Raw genomic sequence first — 21,819 nt, forward strand, 5'->3', positions numbered from 1 at the left:
GGAATCAACCAACATTTTCTGATTACAGAGTAGGCAGGACAGAAGAACAACACATGTGCAACAGTCTCCGTTTTGTAATTGCATGCAGGGCAAATTTCCTGGTTCTGCGTCTGCCACTTAGATGAGAAGGACCTAACCGGTAGGGTACCATGTCTTAACTGAATGTATCATTTTCGGGCAAGCGGAGGTTCAATTTGATCCATAAATTCCTCAAGTTTTGAGTCTGATTTAACTATGAGGAACTCTGAAGTCAACCTACCCACCGCTGTAGAGCTCGAAAGTGATTGAGAATTCCGTATACATATCAGTGAGAGGAGTTCTTTCTTTGATAGCCCAGAACAGAAGGTTTCCGGGGTTACCCACAGTTCCGGCAGTCCTAGACAAATACTAACTGCATTAATATGTTGGAGCCAAGGGATCTTCTTGTGTTTAAGGAGAGGCCAGATCTCAACAAATTCTGCTCTATATGAGGCCAGTTCAGGGACCGACCACAACCTTTTTCAATACAAGATTGGTCTGGCACTTATGATCTCCTCTATTGGGACTAAGCCAAGATCAAGTCTAAGGGGGATCAAAGGCGTGCTAGAAGGGAGCCCTGCAAGAGTTCTTAAAAAGGACTGTTCAACCTTTATAAGGGTCTCTATCTGCTTGTGTCCCCACAGTTCAGCCCCATAAATTGCAGCCACTCTGGCCTGCCGACAGAAAATCTCCAAAGCAGGGGACACTGGTTTGTAGGTTGATTTTTTGAAAACTTTGTTTAGACCCCCCACCAACTGAGAAAGCTTGAGTGACGACTTGGCAATCTGCACATTCCAGTTAAAGTTCTCAGTTAAAGTAACGCCCGAATAAAACTGGATTTGGGCGTACCCGCTTCGGGGGGTTGAAAATCATAAATTTTGTTTTCCCCAAATTGATTTCCAATCCCCGCAGCTCGCAGAACTTTACAAAACCATCGAGTGTATTTTGAATGCCCGATGATGTTCTAGACAGCAACAGAGTGTCGTCTGCAAACATCAGAGCGGGCACTCGACCTGTAACCAATTTAGGGGCATCATTGTTTACCACACAATTCAGGTGGTCCACAAGACCATTAATATAAAGGCTGAATAGTGTGGGAGCCAACACACACCCTTGGCGAACACCTTTGTGGACAGGAAATCGGTCAGTAAGACCACCATGCTTGCCACACCTCACCTGGGCGAAGTTATTTTCATGGAGCCTAGAAAGGACGGCTAGTAAATAGGGCGGAAGACCCAAGTCTGCTAAAACCTGTCACAGTTTAGCTCGTGGAACTAGGTCGAAAGCTGCCCGCAGGTCCACAAACACAAGGTAGAGGTTGCCACCCTCCACCGTAGCTGTTTTCCAGTGCAAGACCTGCAGGCGAAAGATCTGATCAAGAGTGGAAATACCAGCCCTAAAGCCTGCCTGAAATGTAGACAGAATCCCATTCTCTTCAATCCACCCCAGGACCCTGTCCAGGAGAACCCTCCCCATTAGTTTTTGCGAAGTATCAATTAAGCTAATGGGCCTAATTTTGGAGGGAGTCAATGGGCAGCCCTTTTTTAGAATAGGCACAATTTCGGCTCCTAACCAGGTGGGGGGCACATTGTCCCCCTGTAAGATACGGTTAAATAGGATGACCAAATAAGGGGCCCATATCTTTGGTTGTGCCCTAAACAACTCTCCAGGCAGTTTATCAAGGCCAGGAGCCTTATTAGGGAGCATTTTTCCTATCGCTGTTTCTACCTCAACCAGGGTAAAAAGATCGGATGGAGCACAACATACAAAAGGTGGCAAAGGTTCAGGAGTACTAGCAGATAAACCGTCATAATCAGGCGTGCCATATAGATCGCCAAAATGGCTTTCCCAGATTGAGGAGGCAATATTGGGGGCAGGAGCGTGGAGTTGCCCACTAACTCCAGTTGCTACGATGGACCAAAATGATTTGGCGTCATTGCGACTAAGCGCAAGACCCAGCTCCTCCCACACTGCAGCCTCCCTTTCCTTCTTCGCATCGCTGATTGCTTTTTTGTACAGGGAGCGATTTACCCTGATGGCTTCTGTCGTTGGTTTTTAAGACCAGCAACAGAGCCTTTTTGGCCATGCGACAAGTCATATTGAACCACCGAGCAGTTGCGGACCGGAGCTGGGTTACCCTCTTTACTGGGTACAGGATATCTTTTAGAGCAACAACCAGTTGGCCATGAATATCAGTTGAGCTGCCCGAAAGGCCAACTCTCCCCATCTCTTCAAGGAATGGTATGATGATCTCATAAAGTTCCGCAAGTTTACTGTCGGACATTAGGAATTCTGGCCATTTGAACCTCCTTCTACAGTTTGTGATAAACAGTGGGTTAGTTACTTGGTTCGCATCCGGGGGAGGGTTTTTTAGTCCAAAACTCCCTGGTTTAAGGGTCAAAGCTAAAGCATTATGGTCACTGTCGAACCTCTCAATGACCACAAACTCATAAAGCCTGTCCCAATGCCTTGCTTCAATAAAGATGTAGTCCATTATCGAAGTATGATTTAATTTATTGAACGTTACTTTCCCAGGTCTATCTGGCTTCACCCTTCCATTGCATGCTCGTAGCGATGCAGCTAAGGCAAGCGACTGCAGTTGCAAAACAGGAGGAGTCCAGACCTTAACCAAAGGGGTCAGCGGGTCTGGAATATTCCATAGTAGATCCACTTCATCTGAGTCTCCTACATTTGGATCCCAAAGGGGCTCAAAATGGCAATTAAAATCCCCACCCAATATTAACACGGTGGAGGGGTCAAGTGACTGTATGAGCTTGGACAATTCAGTAATAGTCTCAGATTCAAGGCCCCGCTTGTTTGGCCTTGAGTAAACATTTATCAAAGCGATATTTGGGCCATTTATTGGGTTCAGCAGAACAAGTTGTACGTCCCGAGAATTAGTTTGAATTTCTAGTGCCTTTACTCCTAGACATGTACCAACCCATATGGCCAGGCCGTCCGAGGGCCTGCCCCTATTGCTCATACTTGCCAAAATGTCGTATGTTGCAAAGCCCGGGGCTACACTCTCTTTGAGCATCCAAGTTTCTTGGAACAAACAGATGTCAAATGTGGCAATAAACGCACCCCACTCAGCAATAGGAAGTTTGTTCTTGAGACGCGCCACATTCCACGAGAGGATTTTAACATGGTCAACATCAGTAGCATGCTTAGGTGTTAAGGAGTCCAAGGAACCATTGGAATCGCTCTAGGTGAGGGACCCAACACCAGCCCCTTGGTCAGGTATGCAATTTGAAAGAGAACGAGAAATAGAGAAAGGAGTAGATGGGGACTCGACAGATGATTCTGGGGTCAAGGTCCCCTCTAATAGTCTAGATCGTTCAATTGGGTCAGATTTACCAATATGCAGTGGTCTAGAATTATCAATTGGGTTAGATTGGGCAATAACGAGGGATAAATTGGTCAGTGACCACATATGTCAATCACAACCGTCGAGGACAGAAAGGGCTTCAAATCTATTTAAGGCTTCAAACGGCATGAATGGTACCAGGTGGTCCATCCTCCCGTTTCTACTCCCATAGCTCCTGGGCGGTACAGTGTCCCACCTTGGAACATTATCAAAGGTCATTGGTAAGAAATTAGGTTCCAACAATGTGTGCCCATTATTAGAAGATACACGTGGGTTATTCTGTGGGAAGACAAGAGCCCCAGAGTACCGGACTCTGGTCCCTTTGGTTCTGGGGTAAAAATAGGTAAGTTCAAAAGGGGCGATAGAATTACCAGGATTCCCTACTGGCCAGTTTAGAATAGGTCTAATGGCCTTGGGGTCTCTGAAATTAATAACAATGAAATCCCCCTTAATGTCCTTCACCCTCCTTCCCAGCCAGGGGAGTCGGCGAACGTGAAGAATCTCGCCGTTAATGTTATAAGGGAGGGGACGATTTTGACTCAGCCAATGTACAGTTTTATTTTTGAGCTGAGAAAACCCTTCCCTCTTACCATCTGGTAGTTTTGGAACTCCTGCTAGTACAACCACATAGGGGACAGATTCTGGTGGTAGTTCAACTTGAGGCTCCTTACATTTCGCGTCCTTACCAATACTAGAACTCCTATCATCACCCATGTTTCCTGCGCCCTGTTTTTCCTCAACCCTCTGGGTTTCGCTAGCAACAAGCGAAGCCGATTGCCTTGCAGGTTTAGGGGGTATAAGCCTCTGTTGTCTAAGATCTGTGATCGTACTAACTATGGTTGGACCTTCACACGCAGCAGAAAGAGGAAGGCATGGTGGCTACAGGAGAATGGGCCAGGACCGCTTGGTCCTTAACCTGCCAACAATGCAGATCACAAAGTGGATAGAATGAAAATTGATTAGCGGGTTACTACTTTTGTTAGAGAGGTCAGTTAATCAATCAGGTATTTGTGAAGCCAGGTCTTGAGGCTCTTCCTGAATGCTTGCAGTATGGGAGGTTCGTCTGATGTTGAGGGGGAGTTTGTTCCAGGTCTTTGCCACAATATAGGAGAAGGCTCCTCCACCCGTTCTGCCTCTCCGGATGCAAGGAATTTCTGCCAGGGCGAGGTCGGCGGAGCAGAGGCTTCTCTTTGGGGTGTAGAAGGAGATTCTTTCGTTGAGGTAAAGGGGTCCGGTGTTGTGGAGGGATTTATAGGCATGAGTGAGCAGCTTGAAGGTCACTCTTTTCAACAGGGAGCCAGTGGAGTTCTTGTAGGTGCTGGGTGATGCACTCCAGTCGTGGGATGCTGAGGATGAGTCTGGCTGCGGCGTTCTTGACGGTCTGGAGTTTGTGGAGTAGAGATTTGTTAATTCCGGCATAGAGGGCGCTCCCATAGTCCATTCTGCTGGTTATGAGTGTGTGGGTGAGTGTCTTCCTGTATTCGGGGGGGATCCACTTGAAGGCCTTGCAGATTATGCGGAGGGTGTTAAAGCACATGGTATATACGGTGTTGCTCTGTCAGTTCATGGTGAGGGAGGAATAGAGAATGATGCAGAGGTTGCAGGAGTGGACCGTGGGTGTGTGAGGTTTGCTGAGGGTGCGTGGCCACCAGGTGTTTTCCACGCGGCGGGTGGTGGATCCGAGGACGCGGACTTCTGTCTTCTTAGAGTTCAGCTTCTGGCAGCTGCTGCTCATCCAGGATGTGACGTCCTACATTCCTTCCTGGAAGCTGTGTCTGGTGATGTTGGGTTCCTTGATGAGAGAGAGGATGTGCTGGGTGTCGTCGGTGTAGGACACTAAAGTAAGTCCGTCTTTTCTGACAATGGTTGCGAGCGGGGCCATGTAGATGGTGAAGAGTGTGGGGCTGTGTGGGTTCGGAGAGGAAGGGCGGGAGTCTGATTCTTTGAGTTTGGCCGGCAAAGAAGGAGCGGATCCAGTCCAGGGCAGTTCCCTGTATGCCAGCATTGTGGAGTCTAGAGGCTATTGTGCGGTGGGAGACTGTGTTGAAGGCTCCCGAGATGTCCATTAGGATGAGTGCTGCTGTGTGACCTTGGTCGAGGAGAGTGCGGATGTCAGTGGTGGATAGGATGGCTATCTCGGTGCTGTGGTTGCTGCGTAAACCAGATTTAAAAGTGTCAAGGATTGAGTTGGATTCTATGAAGTTCGTGAGCTGGATGTTGACTATCTTCTCGGTGACTTTGGCGTTGAAGGGGAGGAGGGAGATAGGTCTGTACTTCTTGAGGTCCACCTGTTAAATGGTAGCGGCAGTTTCAGTCGATAACCTTTCAAGTATTGCCCGGCGGTAATCGCCTCTCATACCACTCGATAATTTACCAATGAAAGAGGCAGGCGCCGGAGACTGGAAGGCAGGAAACAAAGTTTTATTCCGTCGGAGCAGAACACATCAGATCAGACAGCAAGGTATCGTCACGAGGTGCTCTAACTGCATCTCTGAGGCCTGGCCTCTTATACACAGGTTTATTGCTTTATTACACATGGTACATTCTTATTGAGACTTTGATGTACGGAAAGACATCCTTGGAACCCCCACTTCAAGCTCGTTCCCACACATATCTACAGTAGAAGTCCCCACCCCACCCACAGTAGGAGATGGCGATCACGCAGCTGGATATTCCGCCAATTCCCGGGGGTGTGTGCAACCGGCCGGGTCTCAGGGGGGTAGGGGCTTTGATCCACTGTAATCCCTTTGATGTGGGGTGTTTCCCTTACAGTAGGGGCAATAAACTGCATCCGCAGGGCTAGGTGATGGCCTGGGATTGGTTCGGAAAATGGGGCGCAGAGGAAGGGGGTTATCAAAGAGAGGCATGACCATGTATGGGATGTCGGTCAGGCGTGGGATGTGGTTCCATGGCAGGGTCGCGCAGAATGAGAGGGTTTATGGCCCGTGTATGAGAGAGCGGGGGGGGGGGGGTGGCCGGCGCGCGGGGGATGCTCGCAGCGCCAGGGGAACGTGCTGGCGATCGACAATGAGCGGGGAGAGAGTGGGGTGCCTAAAAATGGCGATCGTGCGTTCGCTGTGCGTGGCGCTGGGGAGAGGCAAGAAGGCGCAGATAATGTTCAGATACAAGCTAAATTTCCACAGTCCTCCCTTTTAACATATCTCGCCAGCTTGTTTAGTTCGGATCTATCCACATAATATTACGAACTTTCACCTCATACAAAGCTTTCATTCGCTCCGTTTCAAAGTTCAAAGTCTTAGGGCAGATGCAGTTCATAAAAAACGAGCATAAAGGTGGCAGACACTGAATCCCCAAGCAACATCCACATAGTATCACAATTGGTATTAGGATAAATGAAAACAGCCTCCATCCCCAACTTTTAATAGTGTCCCAAAACCAACTCCCCAGTGACCATTCTTCTTGTTCTTGATGGACCTCTGCGGATAGTCTGTGGAGGTGTTCAATTGCTTTGTAGACTGAGGGTGAGTTATCCGGTACGTAGGTACAACAGCTGGACCCAATGATGCGGCATGCTCCTCCACGATCAGCCAGAACCACATCTAGAACGAGGCGGTTCTGAAGAGTCACTAGGCGGACGGCCTGGAGCTCGGCGGTGTTGTTGGCGAGGATGCCGGCCGTAATGTTCATCGCCGTTTCGACTGCCTGGGTTAAGTGGCGGATGGCACGGCTGTTTGCCATTGGACCCCAGAGTGGAACAAGACCTTTTACTGCGTCCATGAACTGAGCTCCGGCGGAGTCTGCTTGCACAATGTCTTTGGCACGTTTCTGTCGGTGATGGTTTGCTGGAGCCACATATGTCGGGGGAAGGACAAAGGCGATGTAGCAGGTGCCTCCCCAACCTTTCGGAAGCCAGGTGTAGGCCTTAGTACCACAGACGAAGTACATATTCGGGGAGGCAACAAAGGAGGGTGGATCAACTGAGTCCAATGTTCGGGTGATGAGGCAGGAGCTGTGGCCCACCAGCTGCGCCCCCAGGCCTTCGAGGCACACAAATCCAGTGATGTTGATGACGGATAGGGCCACTGTTAGGGTGGCGGCTGTCCGTTTCCGGAGGTAAGAGAAGGTGGGTCTGGCTGGGTTGTTGAACACTTGCATTTCAACTCGTTCTTTGGCAGGGATGTCCATGTGAAAGGAAGTGTTTGATCTCAGAGGACATAAGGGGGCAGAAGTTCTTCCAGTTTTGTTCACCCAGAACCCATGGTAAAAGTGTGACATAGTTCTGCCGGAAGTGGCATTGTCCTTGTAGCTTTCCTGCAGGAGGATTAGCCAGGCGAGGCAGGAGCCATGGACAGAAAAAGGTGAAGGGATGAAAGGGATAGAGTGTCCAGTGGCATGTGGTAGCAATCCACAGATCCAGCAATTAGTGGCGTTGGCGGCAAGATTGTGTTGGTGGAGCAACTGCACAAAAGAGTTATTCCAGAACTCCTTACGCCTTTCTCGGAGTTGGGGTGAAAGTGAGATCAGATGGTGTTCTTTCATGGTGGTAGGTTGAACGGTGGTCAGCAATGTCTTATGAGCGGGTGTGCTCTCCTCCATGATCCAGAAGGTGACCACGAGAAGAAGGCAAAAGAGAAGGGTAATGAAAAGTGCAATAGTCTTTGAGCTGTGCATTCTGTCAGTCTTTGGGTTTTTGTAGTGGATCTTCGGACGTCCGGTTGCTTCCATCATCTTCATGTCGGGCGCTTCCATCACCTTCAAGAGACTCGGTAGCGGGCAGAACCACAGGCTTTGTTTAGTTTCTCTCCTGGTGGCCTTTGAGGTGACTAGGCTACCGCTCTGAGATTTCCACTTAGCCTGTGGTCTGCTTAGCCGAAGTTCTCTCCTTTCGTCGCAAGTTATACCCTTCCTTGGATGGCACGGTGGGATCGGGATATTTCACTAACTCAAGTGTCTCTGTATCTGGGCAGCGGCTCAGGGATGGTCGGTCTTTGTCCAGAAGTTCTTCTTGGGTGGTGATGTTGTCCGTGGTTGTCAGGGTCGGTGATACCTTCTTGCAGTGGTGTGCATGCAGCCAATTGCGTTTCCCCTCCACTCGAAGAGCTGTTCGGGTGGTGATCAGGACTTGCAGGGGGCCCGTCCACCGGGGCTCCAGACTCTTGGTGCGCTGGAAGCTACGCACTAAGACGAAGTCACCGGGTTGGATGTCGTGTCCGGGGCCCCTGGAAACATCGGGAATGGCGTGCAGCACCTGCTGATGGATAACAGACAACGTTTTAGTTAGGTTATACAAATAGTCAGACATGAGGACGTCCGGGACGTCGTGGATGGATGTTGGCTTTGGTGCAGCCCAAAGGTTCATGGGCCGCCCGAAAACGACCTCGTAGGGGGTTAAGTGGTGTTTAGTGGGGGTGGAACGCATTGATAGCAATGCTAGCGGGAGAGCGTCTGGCCATCTCAGTCCTGTGGTGGCGACTATTTTTGCTATCTTAAGCTTCAATGTGGCATTGTGTCGCTCAACCAAGCCTGCAGATTGGGGATGGAAGACCGCATGGAATTTCTGTTTTACACCCAACCCTTTTAAGATGAGTTGGATAACTTCGGCTACGAAGTGGGGGCCGTTGTCGCTCCACAAAATTCGACAAAGGCCGTATCGGGGGAAGAATTCCTTCAGTAGTACTTTTGCGGTAGTCATAGCGGTGTTGTCATGGGTTGGGTAGGCTTCCACCCACTTGCTGAAGGCACACACAACGACAAGTACGTACTTCAAACCTTGGCACCTTTCTAACTGGACATAGTCCATTTGTAGGACTTCAAAGGGGTGATTAGGGACCCCAAACCCTCCCCGGGGTACAGCAGTTCCTTTCCCTGGGTTGTGTTGGAGGCATACCAGGCATTGTTGGACTAGACGTTTGGCTGAGTCTGGGATTTTGTCGTTGTGCCAGACTTTGGAGATGAGTTCGACCATGGGGGCAGACCCTATGTGTGCGGGGGAGTGTGCCATGGTCAGCATGGGGATCAAGTATGAATCGGGCAGCAACCATTTGTTCGAATCTTTAGTTCGCCAGCAACAGTCATCGTCCTTTAATCCCACCCGTGCCCATTCAGTTAATTTGTGTGGTGTGCTGGCTAGTTGGATATCCCTAATCGTTTCCCTAGCATCCTTCCATTTCTCAGTTTGTGACCTGGTCACGTACATACGGGTCGTGGACCTATTCTCGGCTGTAGTTCGGGCAGTAATGTCAGCTAGTGCATTTCCCTGTCCTATAATGTCTGTCACCTTCTTGTGTGCCTGGCATTTGATCACAGCTAACCGTGTGGGGAGGAGGACTGCTTCGGTCAGGGCAGAGACTAGATCTCCATGCAGGATGGGTGTGCCATGAGAAGTCAAGAATCCCCTCTCTTTCCATAAGAGCCCAAAGTGGTGAACTACCCCGAAGGCGTACTGACTGTCTGTGTAAATGTTTGCGGTTGTCCCTGCTGCCAGGATGCAGGCTCGTGTGAGAGCAATTAGTTCCGCCGCCTGTGCGGATCGCTGTGTGATGCGGGCTGTCTCAACAACTGTTCGGGCTGTGGTGACTGCATAGGCAGCTGAGGTGGTGCCATCGGGGAGCTTGATGCATGAGCCATCCACCCACAGTTCTCCGTCAGGGTCCGGGAAGGCAGTATCCCGGAGGTCAACCCTACTCTTGGTCTGTTCGTCGGTGAGGGTCACGCAGTCATGTATAGGGGACGCACTGGGGTCAGCGTCAGGGAGAGGTAGTAGAGTAGCTGGATTCAGAGTGGTGCATCGTTTCAATGTGATGTGGGGTGCAAGCAGAGTCAGTTCGTAACCAGTCAGTCGTGCGCTAGTCAGGTGTTGAGTCTTGGTTTGGTTCAGGAGGGTGTCAACCGCATGGGGTACCAATACTGTGAGGGGGTTCGAGAGCACGATCCCCTCACTTTGCCGGATAGAGACAGCAGCGGCGGCTACTGCTCGAAGGCAGGCGGGCAAAGCTCTGGCTACAGGGTCAAGAGTGGCAGAGAAGTAGGCACAAGGGCGTTGTTTAGGGCCTATGGACTGGGTTAGGACAGACAACGCACATCCCTCCCTTTCGTGGGTGTAGAGGGAGAAAGGTTTAGTGTAGTCTGGGGTTCCTAGGACTGGGGCCGAGCAGAGGGCGTCTCGTAATTCTTTGAAGGAGGATTGACACTCGGGTGTCCAGGGGAGGGGGAAGGGGACATCTTTAGCCAGCAGGGAAAGCAGAGGCTTTACGATAAGACTGAAGTTTGGCAACCATTGTCGACAAAAGGAGGTGAGGCCTACTAGGGACCGCACTTGCTTCTGAGTTTTGGGAACAGGGGTTTCTAGGATGGTCTGAATTCGGTCAGGGGTAAGTTTTCTCCCGTCTTTGGATAGTAGGTGGCCTAGATATGTTACTTGTGGTTGGCAGAATTGCAATTTCTTCCTGGAGACCTTGTGACCGTTCTCCGCGAGGAAGCGGAGGAGGTGAATGGTGGCTGTGACGGCAAGTGGAGTGGTGTCGGCCGCCAAAAGAATGTCATCGACGTACTGTATTAACACCACTCCATCGGGTAGTTGGACTGCATCTAGTTGCCTCTTGAGGGCTTGGCTATAAATGCTGGGACTCTCAGTGTAGCCTTGGGGTGCCCTTCAGAATCTGTACGAACGGGCTTTTAAAGTGAAGCCGAACAGGTAGCGGCTGTCTGGGTGGATGGGGATGGAAAAGAATGCGTTCTTGAGATCAATAACAGTAAAGGTGGTGGCAGTGGATGGAATCAGGGTGAGGATGGTGGTGATGTCTGAGACCACGGGGTACTGAGGTATGACTACTTTGTTAACCTCTCGCAAGTCAACAATGAAACGGTATGCTTTCTCATCTCCCTCGCCTTGCTTCTTTACAATGGGTAGGATAGGGCTGTTGCAAACATTACTGACTCCTTCTTCTACCACTCCTGCCTCGACTAGGGACTCGATGATTTCCACCAATGCCTTCTCGCCTTCGGGCGATATCGGATACTGTGGAAGCTTTGGGAGCACTGCGTCCGGTCGGACGGTTATGTGTACCGGGTCGATCACCATGCGCCCTACATCTGAGTCGGTTTTAGCTCATAGATGTGAAGGTAATGTGTCGAGTAGGGACATGTCAGCATCGGTTATAGAGAGCATACGCCGTGTGTGACAGGGTCTGGACAGATCTGGGTTATCGTGCAGGATGACTCGAACTCCGTCTGGGGAGCATCTGATGGTAGCTCGAAAATGTTTTAGCAAATCAAGTCCCATAATAGCATCGGGGGTGTTGGAGGAGAGCAGAAAGGTCGTGTCAGTGGTGTTATCTTCTAAGTCAAAGGAGATTGGTGCTGATAAGGAGTTAGTGGAGGGCGTTCCATCAAAGCCTATTGAGGTTACGTGTGAGCCAGACAAGGGTGCCCTAGGAATCAGTCGTTTAGATAACGCACTACGTGTCGCCCCAGTATCTACCAGGAATGGAGATTTTGTGCCCAAGACCTTAGCGGTGACGTAAGGACCTTGCTGGTCAACACGGAGTTCGACTGGATCCCTCCCTTGCCCCTGGCGGTCCTATGCGAAGTCATGGGTGCTTTCGTAGTCGGACTGCTGACACTGGTTTTGTCGGGGGCGATCAAAGGTGTTTGGTCTGCCTGGCCTGTCGTTGATGGCGTCGTTCGTGTACCCTCGTCCCTGTCCTCTATTTCTGGGATCATATGCTGTGTCTCTGGGGTCCCTATTTTTGTTCAATTCCAGAAGGACCGGGCACTGGGATTTCCAGTGTCCGAACCCTCTACAGAATGCACATTGGTTCCCATCTAAGTCTCTCCGTCCGTTGTAGGGTGCAGGGGTATGGTCTCTAGGGGGTAGCTCTCTAGGGGCGGTTGGTTGGTAATTCCCTTTCGGGGGTTCCCTTCCTATGGTCACCCCTTGCAACTGTGCTATCATTACCCTCTCCTTCAGTTCCCTTTTCTTCCTTTCTGACGCCCTATCGTTCTCATTCTTTTGGTTTTCGTAGTATTGGGCCATCTGGAGGATAGCTGCGGGTTTGGAGGCTGCCCAACTACTCTCGCTGGTCTGCAGCTTCTGGGAAACTTCTTGTGACAGACCCTTCACATAATTCTGGACAAAGAGGTGATGTCCGGTTGCAGTGGTCATGTCCTGGCCACTATAATCGGAAAACACAGTCTCGAACCGAGAGAAGTATTCAGACACATCCTCCTGGGGTTTCTGGCGGCAAGCCGTTACTATCGACCAGTCTACCTTTCTTTCTGGGATTAGAGTCTTCAGCTTCTGTACAATCTTGTCTGGGAGTTCCAATATGGCTTTCGGGGGTTTCTGTCCTGGTTCTCGCTGTTTATCTATAGTATCGAGTTGTACCCAGGTATATCCGAACGGCTCAGCGTGGTCAACTTTCCGGATTTGCTTCCACACATCAGCCGGCAGACATAATCCGAAGAACAAGTCGATATCTGCTAAAGTCATTATTGTTGAGCCCAGGGCTTTACCTAGTTCGGTGTAGAAGGCAGTCGGGTTCTTTCTTAAGTCGGGTAGAGTTTTTCTAAAGGTCAAAATATCTTGTCGGTCCCATGGCTGGTAGACCCAATTATATACGACCCTCCCCTTCGCATCTTGGTGGTTGATGTCGTCATGTGTTCCCTGACCTCGCGGGGGGACCCAGTAGGGGGCGGCCTCTTTGATGGGCATCATGGTATCAATCCTTCCTTCCTGGGGCTTAGTCACTATGGGGGTTTCTGCTTTGGTTGTCTGTCTGTGTTCTTTAAGGTGTCGGTAGACCTCGAGTGTACGAGTGAAGAGGTTCGTGACATCGCCCTCTATTTCTTCCCCGATGTCTACCTTCCTATATAGGGCCGCTAAGCCTTCAGGACCTTTATCGTGTTACCTATCCTCATATGCATTCAGGGCGTGATAACAAAGTCGTACGACAAAGTGTCGTCTGCGGCTGTCGGCATACGAGTTATACACGTCTGTTATATACTCCTCACTTTCCTTTCGCTCCACCAGTGTCCCTACTATCTTGTCAATTCCTGCTCGTTCATCCTTTGTTAATCGATTCATTCTGGTGGAATCTTTCTTTCTCATCTCAGGGTCATCTAGCGTTATAGCCGACGTTGGGTTCAGTACAAGAGGCTCAGCCGGCGCGGAGGCCGTGAGGACCGAGGCCCCTGTACTGCTGTCGCTCGTGTTTGGGGGTTGTGGGTGTTGCACTACCGATTGGGAGGGTGCGTATGGAGGGGGCATGTAAATGATCGGGGGACCTAACAGTAATTCATCATTCGTTCGTTGCTTAGAGGACAATTCAGGGTAGAGCATAGAGGGGGTCCTAACAGCGTACTGGCCTGAGGTTTCGGGCTCCTGTCTTAGTTTAGTTTCCCTTCTCTCCTTTATTTCTTCTTCTAACTTTCTAGCGGCAAGGTGAGCTGCCTTTCGTAATTCCTTTTCTGCTTTTACTTCTTCCCTCTTTTTCCGTTGCGTTGCTTCTTTGCGCCACATGCCGATACGAGTTTGTCCTTATAACTACGTGTGCATTCTTTGTTCACACGTTGATAACTGCACGCATTCTTCACCATTTTTTAATTTCACTTTATCGACCAGTGATTACTGTTCACGACTTCTCAAGTCGGAAACACCCGCTTTCTTTTCTTTTTTTTTTTCCCCCGTTTAATTAAACACCCAGGTTAGACCCTTATGCACGTTCGGTTTCTCTTTTCTTCACGGAAGACACCGCAACTCATGTGATTATCTCACTTGGTCTATTTAGACTACTAACTTTTGAACTTCGCACAACCGCGTTAACCACTTTTTCGGAAAACACATTATCTGTTCACGTATCGATCTATCTTGGATTTACCTTTCGGGACCCCTCTGCACAGTTTCCTGCTACCCGCATGCGTTAGTTTAGTTTAACAAATTAATTGCTTTACTCTTAAGACTCAATGCTAACTCGTGGTTTTATCCTTCCAGAGTGCTGCCCCTGATGAAGGGCTCAACAGCCCGAAATGCATTGGGCAAATGTTACATTGTACAAGTAGAATGTCGTTAATTCTACAGTATCATTTGAAGAAAAAGGTACAATAAATTGGATTGAGTCCAAATACAGAATTTTGTTGAATCGACTTTATTGAAAAAGAGGAACTATTTCACATTCTGAGTGCAATACGAATGACACTTTCCTGATCAGGAGCGTGCTGTATTACTTTTGTTTGATTTCCCCACTCAGGGGGATTAACTCGCTTGCACCAACTACCATTTCTAATTTTTTTTACTTTGTTGAAACTGAGTGCGCACCTTCTGTTTTTCAATTGTTCTTAAAATAACTGCAGCACTCAAAGTGCCTGCACCAAGTCACCAACCTTCTTAACTTATCAAGCAGGACTGAAGGAAGTGACCCGATTCGGGCCACCTAGGTCACCACTGACCACCTCTCAGTCTTCCATGCTAAATGAAGAGTCAGAGAAACAGTGGAGAATATACACCAATAATAATTTATTGTATATGCTCAGAGCTGGGCCCCGTCTGCACAGACTTGAGAGAGTGCTATAGAGGGAACTGAGAAACTGAAAGCATAAAGATACATTATATGCATTGCATGGTCAACTAATAACATGCCCACAATGGAATTTTCCAAACAGATGTGGATGAACAGCGTTAAAAAAAAAAAAAACGGCTTTTACTCTCGTATTATGCACAGCTCAGAAAATTTTTTTTTGAAGGCCGTTCCGCCCTGGGCTGCGATCAAACTGTCAGACAGGTGGGAGAGGGCCTTTGCCGAGAGAAAGCTATGCACTGGCAATTCTTCATTGTAGAAACAAAACTTAGCAAGGGGCATTTCTCGGCAGTCAAACAGGATTGGTTTTGAACATTACATAAAATGGTGCAAGACAAAGAAAATGACGTACAAATGCTAACTTATACATGACATTAAAGAGCATCAGTGAGCATAATCTAACAAACCCTCCTTTTAGCATGAGCTAAAGATATTTTCTATTTAGAAAGTAGATCAGACTGGCACATATTCAGGGGGTAACTGTGACATCTGCATTAGTTGATACAGCATCATAAGTAAACATAATCAAGGTGGAGCTGTGGGCACTATTTACACATAGGATGGAGGGGTTTGTCTTCAAATATCTGCTCATCTATATTCATAAGAGCACAAACGTAAACCAAACTGCGGCTGACCAAGGATCAGCACTTCAAACCCAGTTTTGAGAAGATTAGTATTCTCTGCAATCTCTTCCAGAGCCTGCCGCAGTTAGGCTCTTCTGACTTCCAGAATATAAAAAAAATTACGAAAAGGAAGGTGCACCAGAGAAGGAGTACCAAACATCCAAACGAGTCTAATTGTTTTCTTTATTATAATTCAAAATCTTAAAATGGCCTTCATCCAACGCGTTTCGTTCTAGTGACGGAACTTCATCAGGGCTTGGTTTGCAACATAAGGGATAGCATACCCTACTTATTGGAACGTCGTTCTGTATCAAACAACTGAAAAAACAGCCAAAATTCATTCAAAGGGGGAGGATTCCCGCTACTATACAGAATCATGCGCGCAGACAGACAGTCTTATTAAGGATTTTGGATTTCATCATCATCATCAACAAATCTTTATTCGATTGTTACATCATGAAAGATACAATACAAAAAAGAGAGTATACATAAAACACGAATACGACAAAATCCTCCAAATGGGACCAGCCCAAGAGGTAATACTAAAACCATGTAAAAAGTAAAGATCTTTCATTGTCTAGTAAGAAAAATAAAAAGAGGACTAGGTATAACAGAGCTAGATGAATCTAGAGTTCTAAAGCTAATAACGATGAGGGATTGTTCCTAATAACCTGGACCCTACGTATGGCCCAAGACCAACTGAGGAACTTGGCTAGAGCAACAACTATGTCCTCTCGAGTATTAGTTCTCAGAAGACGCATAGCCGTTTTATGTGATCTGGTACCTAAATTAGAACAGATCGGCTTAAGCCAGATTTTCCTAGGGAGAGCATAAGCTGGGCATACAAACAAGACGTGAGCAGTAGACTCGACCTGAGTTAAGCAGAAAGGGCAGGAACTATCTGATCCGCCCTTCCACTTATAACTAAAGGAATTGAGCGGGAGAGACCCCACTCTAAACTGGTGGTATAGTTTACGGTCTCCTGTTTTGGAAACAAAATTCCAGTAGGGTTCAAAGCTACCTAAAAGTTTATGTTCCAAAAAGAGACCGGATAGTGAGCTGCTGTTCGTGTCAGACCACAGTTTTCTTATCCTGAAATCCCAATATAGGGTTTTAAACTCTAGCTTGCTAGGAAACTGATTGCCCCTAGGATCCACCCATAAATGACTCAGCCCCATTTACGTCAAGCCCTTTTTGATGTTTTGAAGCCAAGGAATTCTCTTTTGCGTGTCGAGATTCTTAATGTGCCAAATTGCATTGGCATACGACAGCAACTCGGGGGTGGTCCACAGTCTTCTCCAGTAGGAGAGAGGTCTATACTCGGCTTCCTCATTTAGTGCCCTGCACCCCAAGTCTAACAATAAGGGCAGTATGGGGGTAGATTGTGGGAGGGACGTGAGTGAGCGCAAGAACTTGTTTTGTGCTTTAACTAAAGGCGATAGGTTATCAAAGCCCCAGATCTCTGCTCCATATATTATTGATGCTCTAACTTTCCCCTTGTGTAGAGCAATTGCGGGTCCTACCGATTTTTTAAATGAAGCTCTGAATTCTTTTAGAATAGCTCCAGCAAGCTGATTATGTTTCAGGACATATAAGTCTATCTGTGGCTTCCAAGATAACTTCCGATTCATTGTAATGCCCAGATAGGGGATGGTATCAGTCTGTTCTAGAAGGGTGCCATCCAGTGACACTTGGCTCTTGATTTTTTTATGTTTATGCATCACCATATACTTAGTCTTTTCAACGTTGATTACCAAGTCATGATCATTGCAAAACACCATGAAGCGATCCAGGGCCTTCTGCAGACCAGATTGAGTTTTTGATAAAATCAGCGTATCGTCTGCAAACATAAGAAGCGGGACCCTGGAACCATCTAAGGTAGGGGCGTCGGTTGGATAATTTGTATAGTAGGATATAACCCTATTTATGTAAAGGGAGAACAGGGTGGGAGCTAAAACGCATCCCTGCCTGACACCTCTGTTTACAGGGAATTTGTCGGTTGTTTCGCCCTGTTGACCCCATCGTACTTGGGCAAAGTTCGAAGTATGGAGTCTGATTATAAAGAGTAAAAGAGGGGGCGGCATGCCGGCTTCCTTAAGGGAATCCCAAAGTTTGTTACGGGGGACTAAGTCGAAAGCAGATTTTAGGTCAACAAATGCTGCATACAGAGTTCCCCCGGATAAAATGACCGTACGCCAGTAAATCATAATAAATCTAAAAACCTGATCGATGGTGCTTACATGTGACCTAAAGCCTGCTTGGTAATCAGATAGCACCCTAGACTCATCTAACCAGTCGTGAACCCTCATTAATATTGTCCGGGCGACAATTTTTTGAAGTGATTCAATTAAACTGATAGGTCTGTAATTGCCAGGACAGGAGCGATCCCCTTTTTTAAACATTGGAACAATTTCAGCGCCTAGCCAAGAGGCAGGTAAGGGTGCGTCCCGAGCTATAGAATTAATCAGAATACAAATATACCTAGCCCAATTTGTTCTATTGCGTTTAAAAAGGTCCGACGGACTACAATCCAGACCTGGTGCCCTACCTGCTGGTGCCGAATCTATTGAAGCCTCAACTTCCGATAAGCCAAAAGTTAGAACCTCCGAAGTTGCAAATTCACTATAACCAGATACATGGCTGGGTGGGGAAGTGAACTGAGCTTGATAATGGGAAACCCATTTGTCAGGAGGGACGTTATTATGTGGGGTGGCAACTTCCACTCCACTGCCCCATTTAATTAAATGCCAAAAATGAGTCCAGTTCTTCTCATAGGTTGCCTTCGTCAGGTCCTCCCATCTGTCTAAATCAAACCGTTTTTTTGCTTTAAGGAGAGCCTTCTTGTACTCAACCCTTACGGTTTTGATTAAAACAATATCCTTAGACTTGATGGCCATCGAGAGCCGATTAAAGGCTGCAGAGCACTCTTTATCGTACCATTTAGCAGCCTTCCGTACAAAAGATTTATTTCTCTGTTTTTTCCCAGTTAGTAAGAGCTTCAACTTAGCAAAGAGAATCTCGTGTTCGCTCATTATATTTGGAAGAAATTCATCTAAGGGGTTAAGGGCTGAAAGTTTAAGTAGAGTTTCCTCGATTAGCATACCAAATTTGCTTAGGATACTGTCGTTGCCTGATATACAAGCCCACTTCAAACGACGAGAATCGTTTGATACTACCAGATCACCAATTAGCGTCTCACGCTCAGAGTTGTTGTACGCTAAAATCGTTGAGGCCAGCCTCATTGATAAGGGATCGTGGTCACTTTCTGGTCTGGGAATAACCATCATGTCCAATACCGTGGGCCATAAATCCAGGCTAACAAAGATGTAGTCTATCCTACTGCCACTCCTCCCATTCGAGAAAGTGTGGCTACCATTCAGATCTGTAGAGGTTCTACCATTCAAAGCCCTAAGGCCCCGCCCCAGGGAGAAACCTTTTAGTTGAAGGGCCGCCTCACTCCACTTTTTAATGGGAGGAAGAGATAAAGGTGGGATACCCCAAGTTGAGTCCTCTTCCGCACTTAGGCTGCTATCTTCGTAGCCCAGGGGCTCAAAGGTGCAGTTAAAATCACCCACTAACACCAAGGATTTGGAGTGAACTAAATCATCACACAGGGAGTCCAAGTGCTGAATAGTAGGTGATTGTCTGCCCCCCACTTGACCTCGTGAGTAAATGTTGATCAAGGTAAACAGCACTAGGCCATCCCTCAAAATTTTTAAAGCCAAAGTGTCTCCACTATTCGTTGGGATTTCTCTGATTTGAAGGGATGAGTGCTGCCTAACCCAGATCAATAATCCACCGCTAGGACGTCCCAGCCTTTTAGAAGTTGCTACTTTGGCAAAAGCCAGATAGCCCGGGCGGTGGATAGTGGTCATTGACCAAGTCTCTTGGAATGCGACAAAATCATGGCTATCTACCAGATCCGACCATTCAATAGAACAAAGTTTAGCAGATAGCCCAGCAACATTCCAAGACATCAGGGCAAGAGGGTTTGAGCCTAGGGGCATCTCACAAGAGACCAAGTGCTCTATAATAGAAGGAGTCGGTAGCACACACGGGGAGTCCCGGCCTGGGGCTAATGGCTGGACTGCCAAGAGAGGTGAGGAATAATTTGGTCCTTTGACGCACTCCTCTATATGGTCCCTACATGGCGAATTAATAATTAGCGGTCAATCACAGGCTTCTAGGTCGGATAGTGGGGCAAACCTATTTTGTACAAGAGTCTCTCCAAATCTACGGTCACACCTCGAGGTAACTCTAAGAAACCCGGATTCATTAAGAGGGTGACATGGAAAAGATGGACAAGAATTCTGGTCATAAAAAAACCCCAGGGGTAAAACTAATATTAAGTCTGCCTTAAGCCTGGAGGCTCCACCCAAGATGTTAAGTATCAATCTGGGAGAATAGACATTATCAAAGTTAATTGTCACACAGTCACCTTTCAAGTCCTTGTAACGGGGACCAACCCATGTGCTACGTCTAGCCATAATCATGTGGTTAAGAATGTCCTCATTCCAGTAACCTGCTCCCTTTAGTTTAGTACTAAGCCAGTGTCTTGTTTTGTACAACAATTGCCCCGTAGATTCAGGGCGTCTACTCTGACTTTGGGGAACATTACTCAAAATGACCACTAAGGGAGCCGCTTCCGGTGGTAAATGGAGAGAGTCCCTACTCAGCCTTTGTCCTTGCAAGGTCTTATCCGTCTTTGTATCGAGCTGGAGTGAGAGGCTTGGCCTGTTTCGGTTGTTACTGGTATTGTCAGTACTACTAGCACGAGAAAGACCATTTGGCTTACCAACTGGAGTCAAAATATGCTCCTGAGAGGAAGGCAGAGATGTTTGAGCAAATTCTCCTGAAGTGTTAGCCAAATTAACCAAAGTCCCAGGCTGGGGCATCAGCTTATGAGTTGGAGAGGAGGACTTGGCAGCACCCAACCCTATAGGATTAAAAACCCCAGTAGGTTGGCTTGGAGGATCGACTGTAGGCTGAGATGGAAGGAGGGTGTCAAACCTAGTATCTATTTGATTTGAAGGGGGCAGTAAAAAAGGAGATTGGCTTTCAAAGGCAGGGAGATCCTTATTTGTAAGTTTACCTAGTGTGAGGAGTTTAGATACATTTTCCTCAATTTTTTGTAGCCTATAGGTAATAGGAGTTATTAAAGTAGACATAAGGTTCTCTAACCTGCGCCACATAACCTCACCGCCTAGAAGACTAAAGTCCGCATTATCTGTTGGATTAGAAGGAATAGTTGAAAAAGTAGAGGGGGCAGACTCAATGACCTGGCCAGAGATCGCCGACTTTGTTTGAATGTTTAATCTCGGCAATTTGGCAGAACGAGGTCTTTGAGGCTCACCCCCCCCTTTTCCTTTTAGTGGAGGAATCAGTCGTAATAATGGTAGGTTTGAGCCTATTTTCCACAGCAGCTCTAGTTGTTACTCTTTTCCCTTTACTGCGTGCGGCTACATGCACAGGTGAAGGAGCAGTAACAGAATTAACAAGTTCACTACCAGAGCTGGAAGGTTGGGGGGACAGAGGATCCGTAAACCTCGTCTGCAAAACCGTAGGAGCAGGCTGGGTGGGTGAGTGAACTGTGGCTAACGGGCCCAAGGAAGATCTTTTACTTGCCATGGGTTCCAGTGAGAGACGACGCTCTGTAATGGTAATCTCTTTCTCCAAAACAGAAGCCGCTCTAGTGATGAATTGGTCCAATGTGCCCATTACTCCAGCCCCTGTGGCAGTTTTTTTATTTTCCCTCCTACTCATTTAAAAAAAAATAAAAGGCCACAACTGAGTGACAAACAGAGTACAGAGTACAAAATAGGCAGAATTAAAAATAACAGCGACCTATGGAAAAACAATACAATAATTTGCCCAGTCCGATTTTCTGTAGCCCACAATCGGATGTCCACTTTTTTACTACGTGACCTATGCCACAGGATGAAAGTGTATAACCAGATCCAGATCAGTCGATTAGCACAAGTCCAAAGAGGGCTGCGAGGGCTGCTAACAGACAAGTGGGATTGAGTTGTAAACGAACTCCAGTACCCAGCAAGGACTAACAGTCAAATCCCAGATCCATACGACCACACCACAGCACTTACGGTTCGAAGGTCCAACAGCATATGTCAGGGGGGTTGCCCAGCCCAGCCTCCTCCGGACCACGACGGGCAAGGACGGGCCCGCCCTTGGCCCGGGCTTCGCCCGGGCGCTGCCCGCGCGCGTCCCACGCCGCGGAGCGCTTGAGAGGCTTAAATGCAGCCCGGGCGCTGCGATGACA

The 21,819-nt window shown here is 47.9% G+C and overlaps 1 protein-coding gene across 4 annotated transcripts in view; it reads left to right on the forward strand.

Annotated features, from left to right (window-relative positions):
• DDX25 (DEAD-box helicase 25) overlaps positions 1-21,819 on the forward strand; it is a 3,162,033-nt gene that overhangs the window by 967,008 nt on the left and 2,173,206 nt on the right. The window lies entirely within an intron of this gene.

Source organism: Triturus cristatus, chromosome 3_1 (genome assembly GCF_964204655.1).
Source record: "Triturus cristatus chromosome 3_1, aTriCri1.1, whole genome shotgun sequence".
Classification (NCBI taxonomy): domain Eukaryota; kingdom Metazoa; phylum Chordata; class Amphibia; order Caudata; family Salamandridae; genus Triturus; species Triturus cristatus.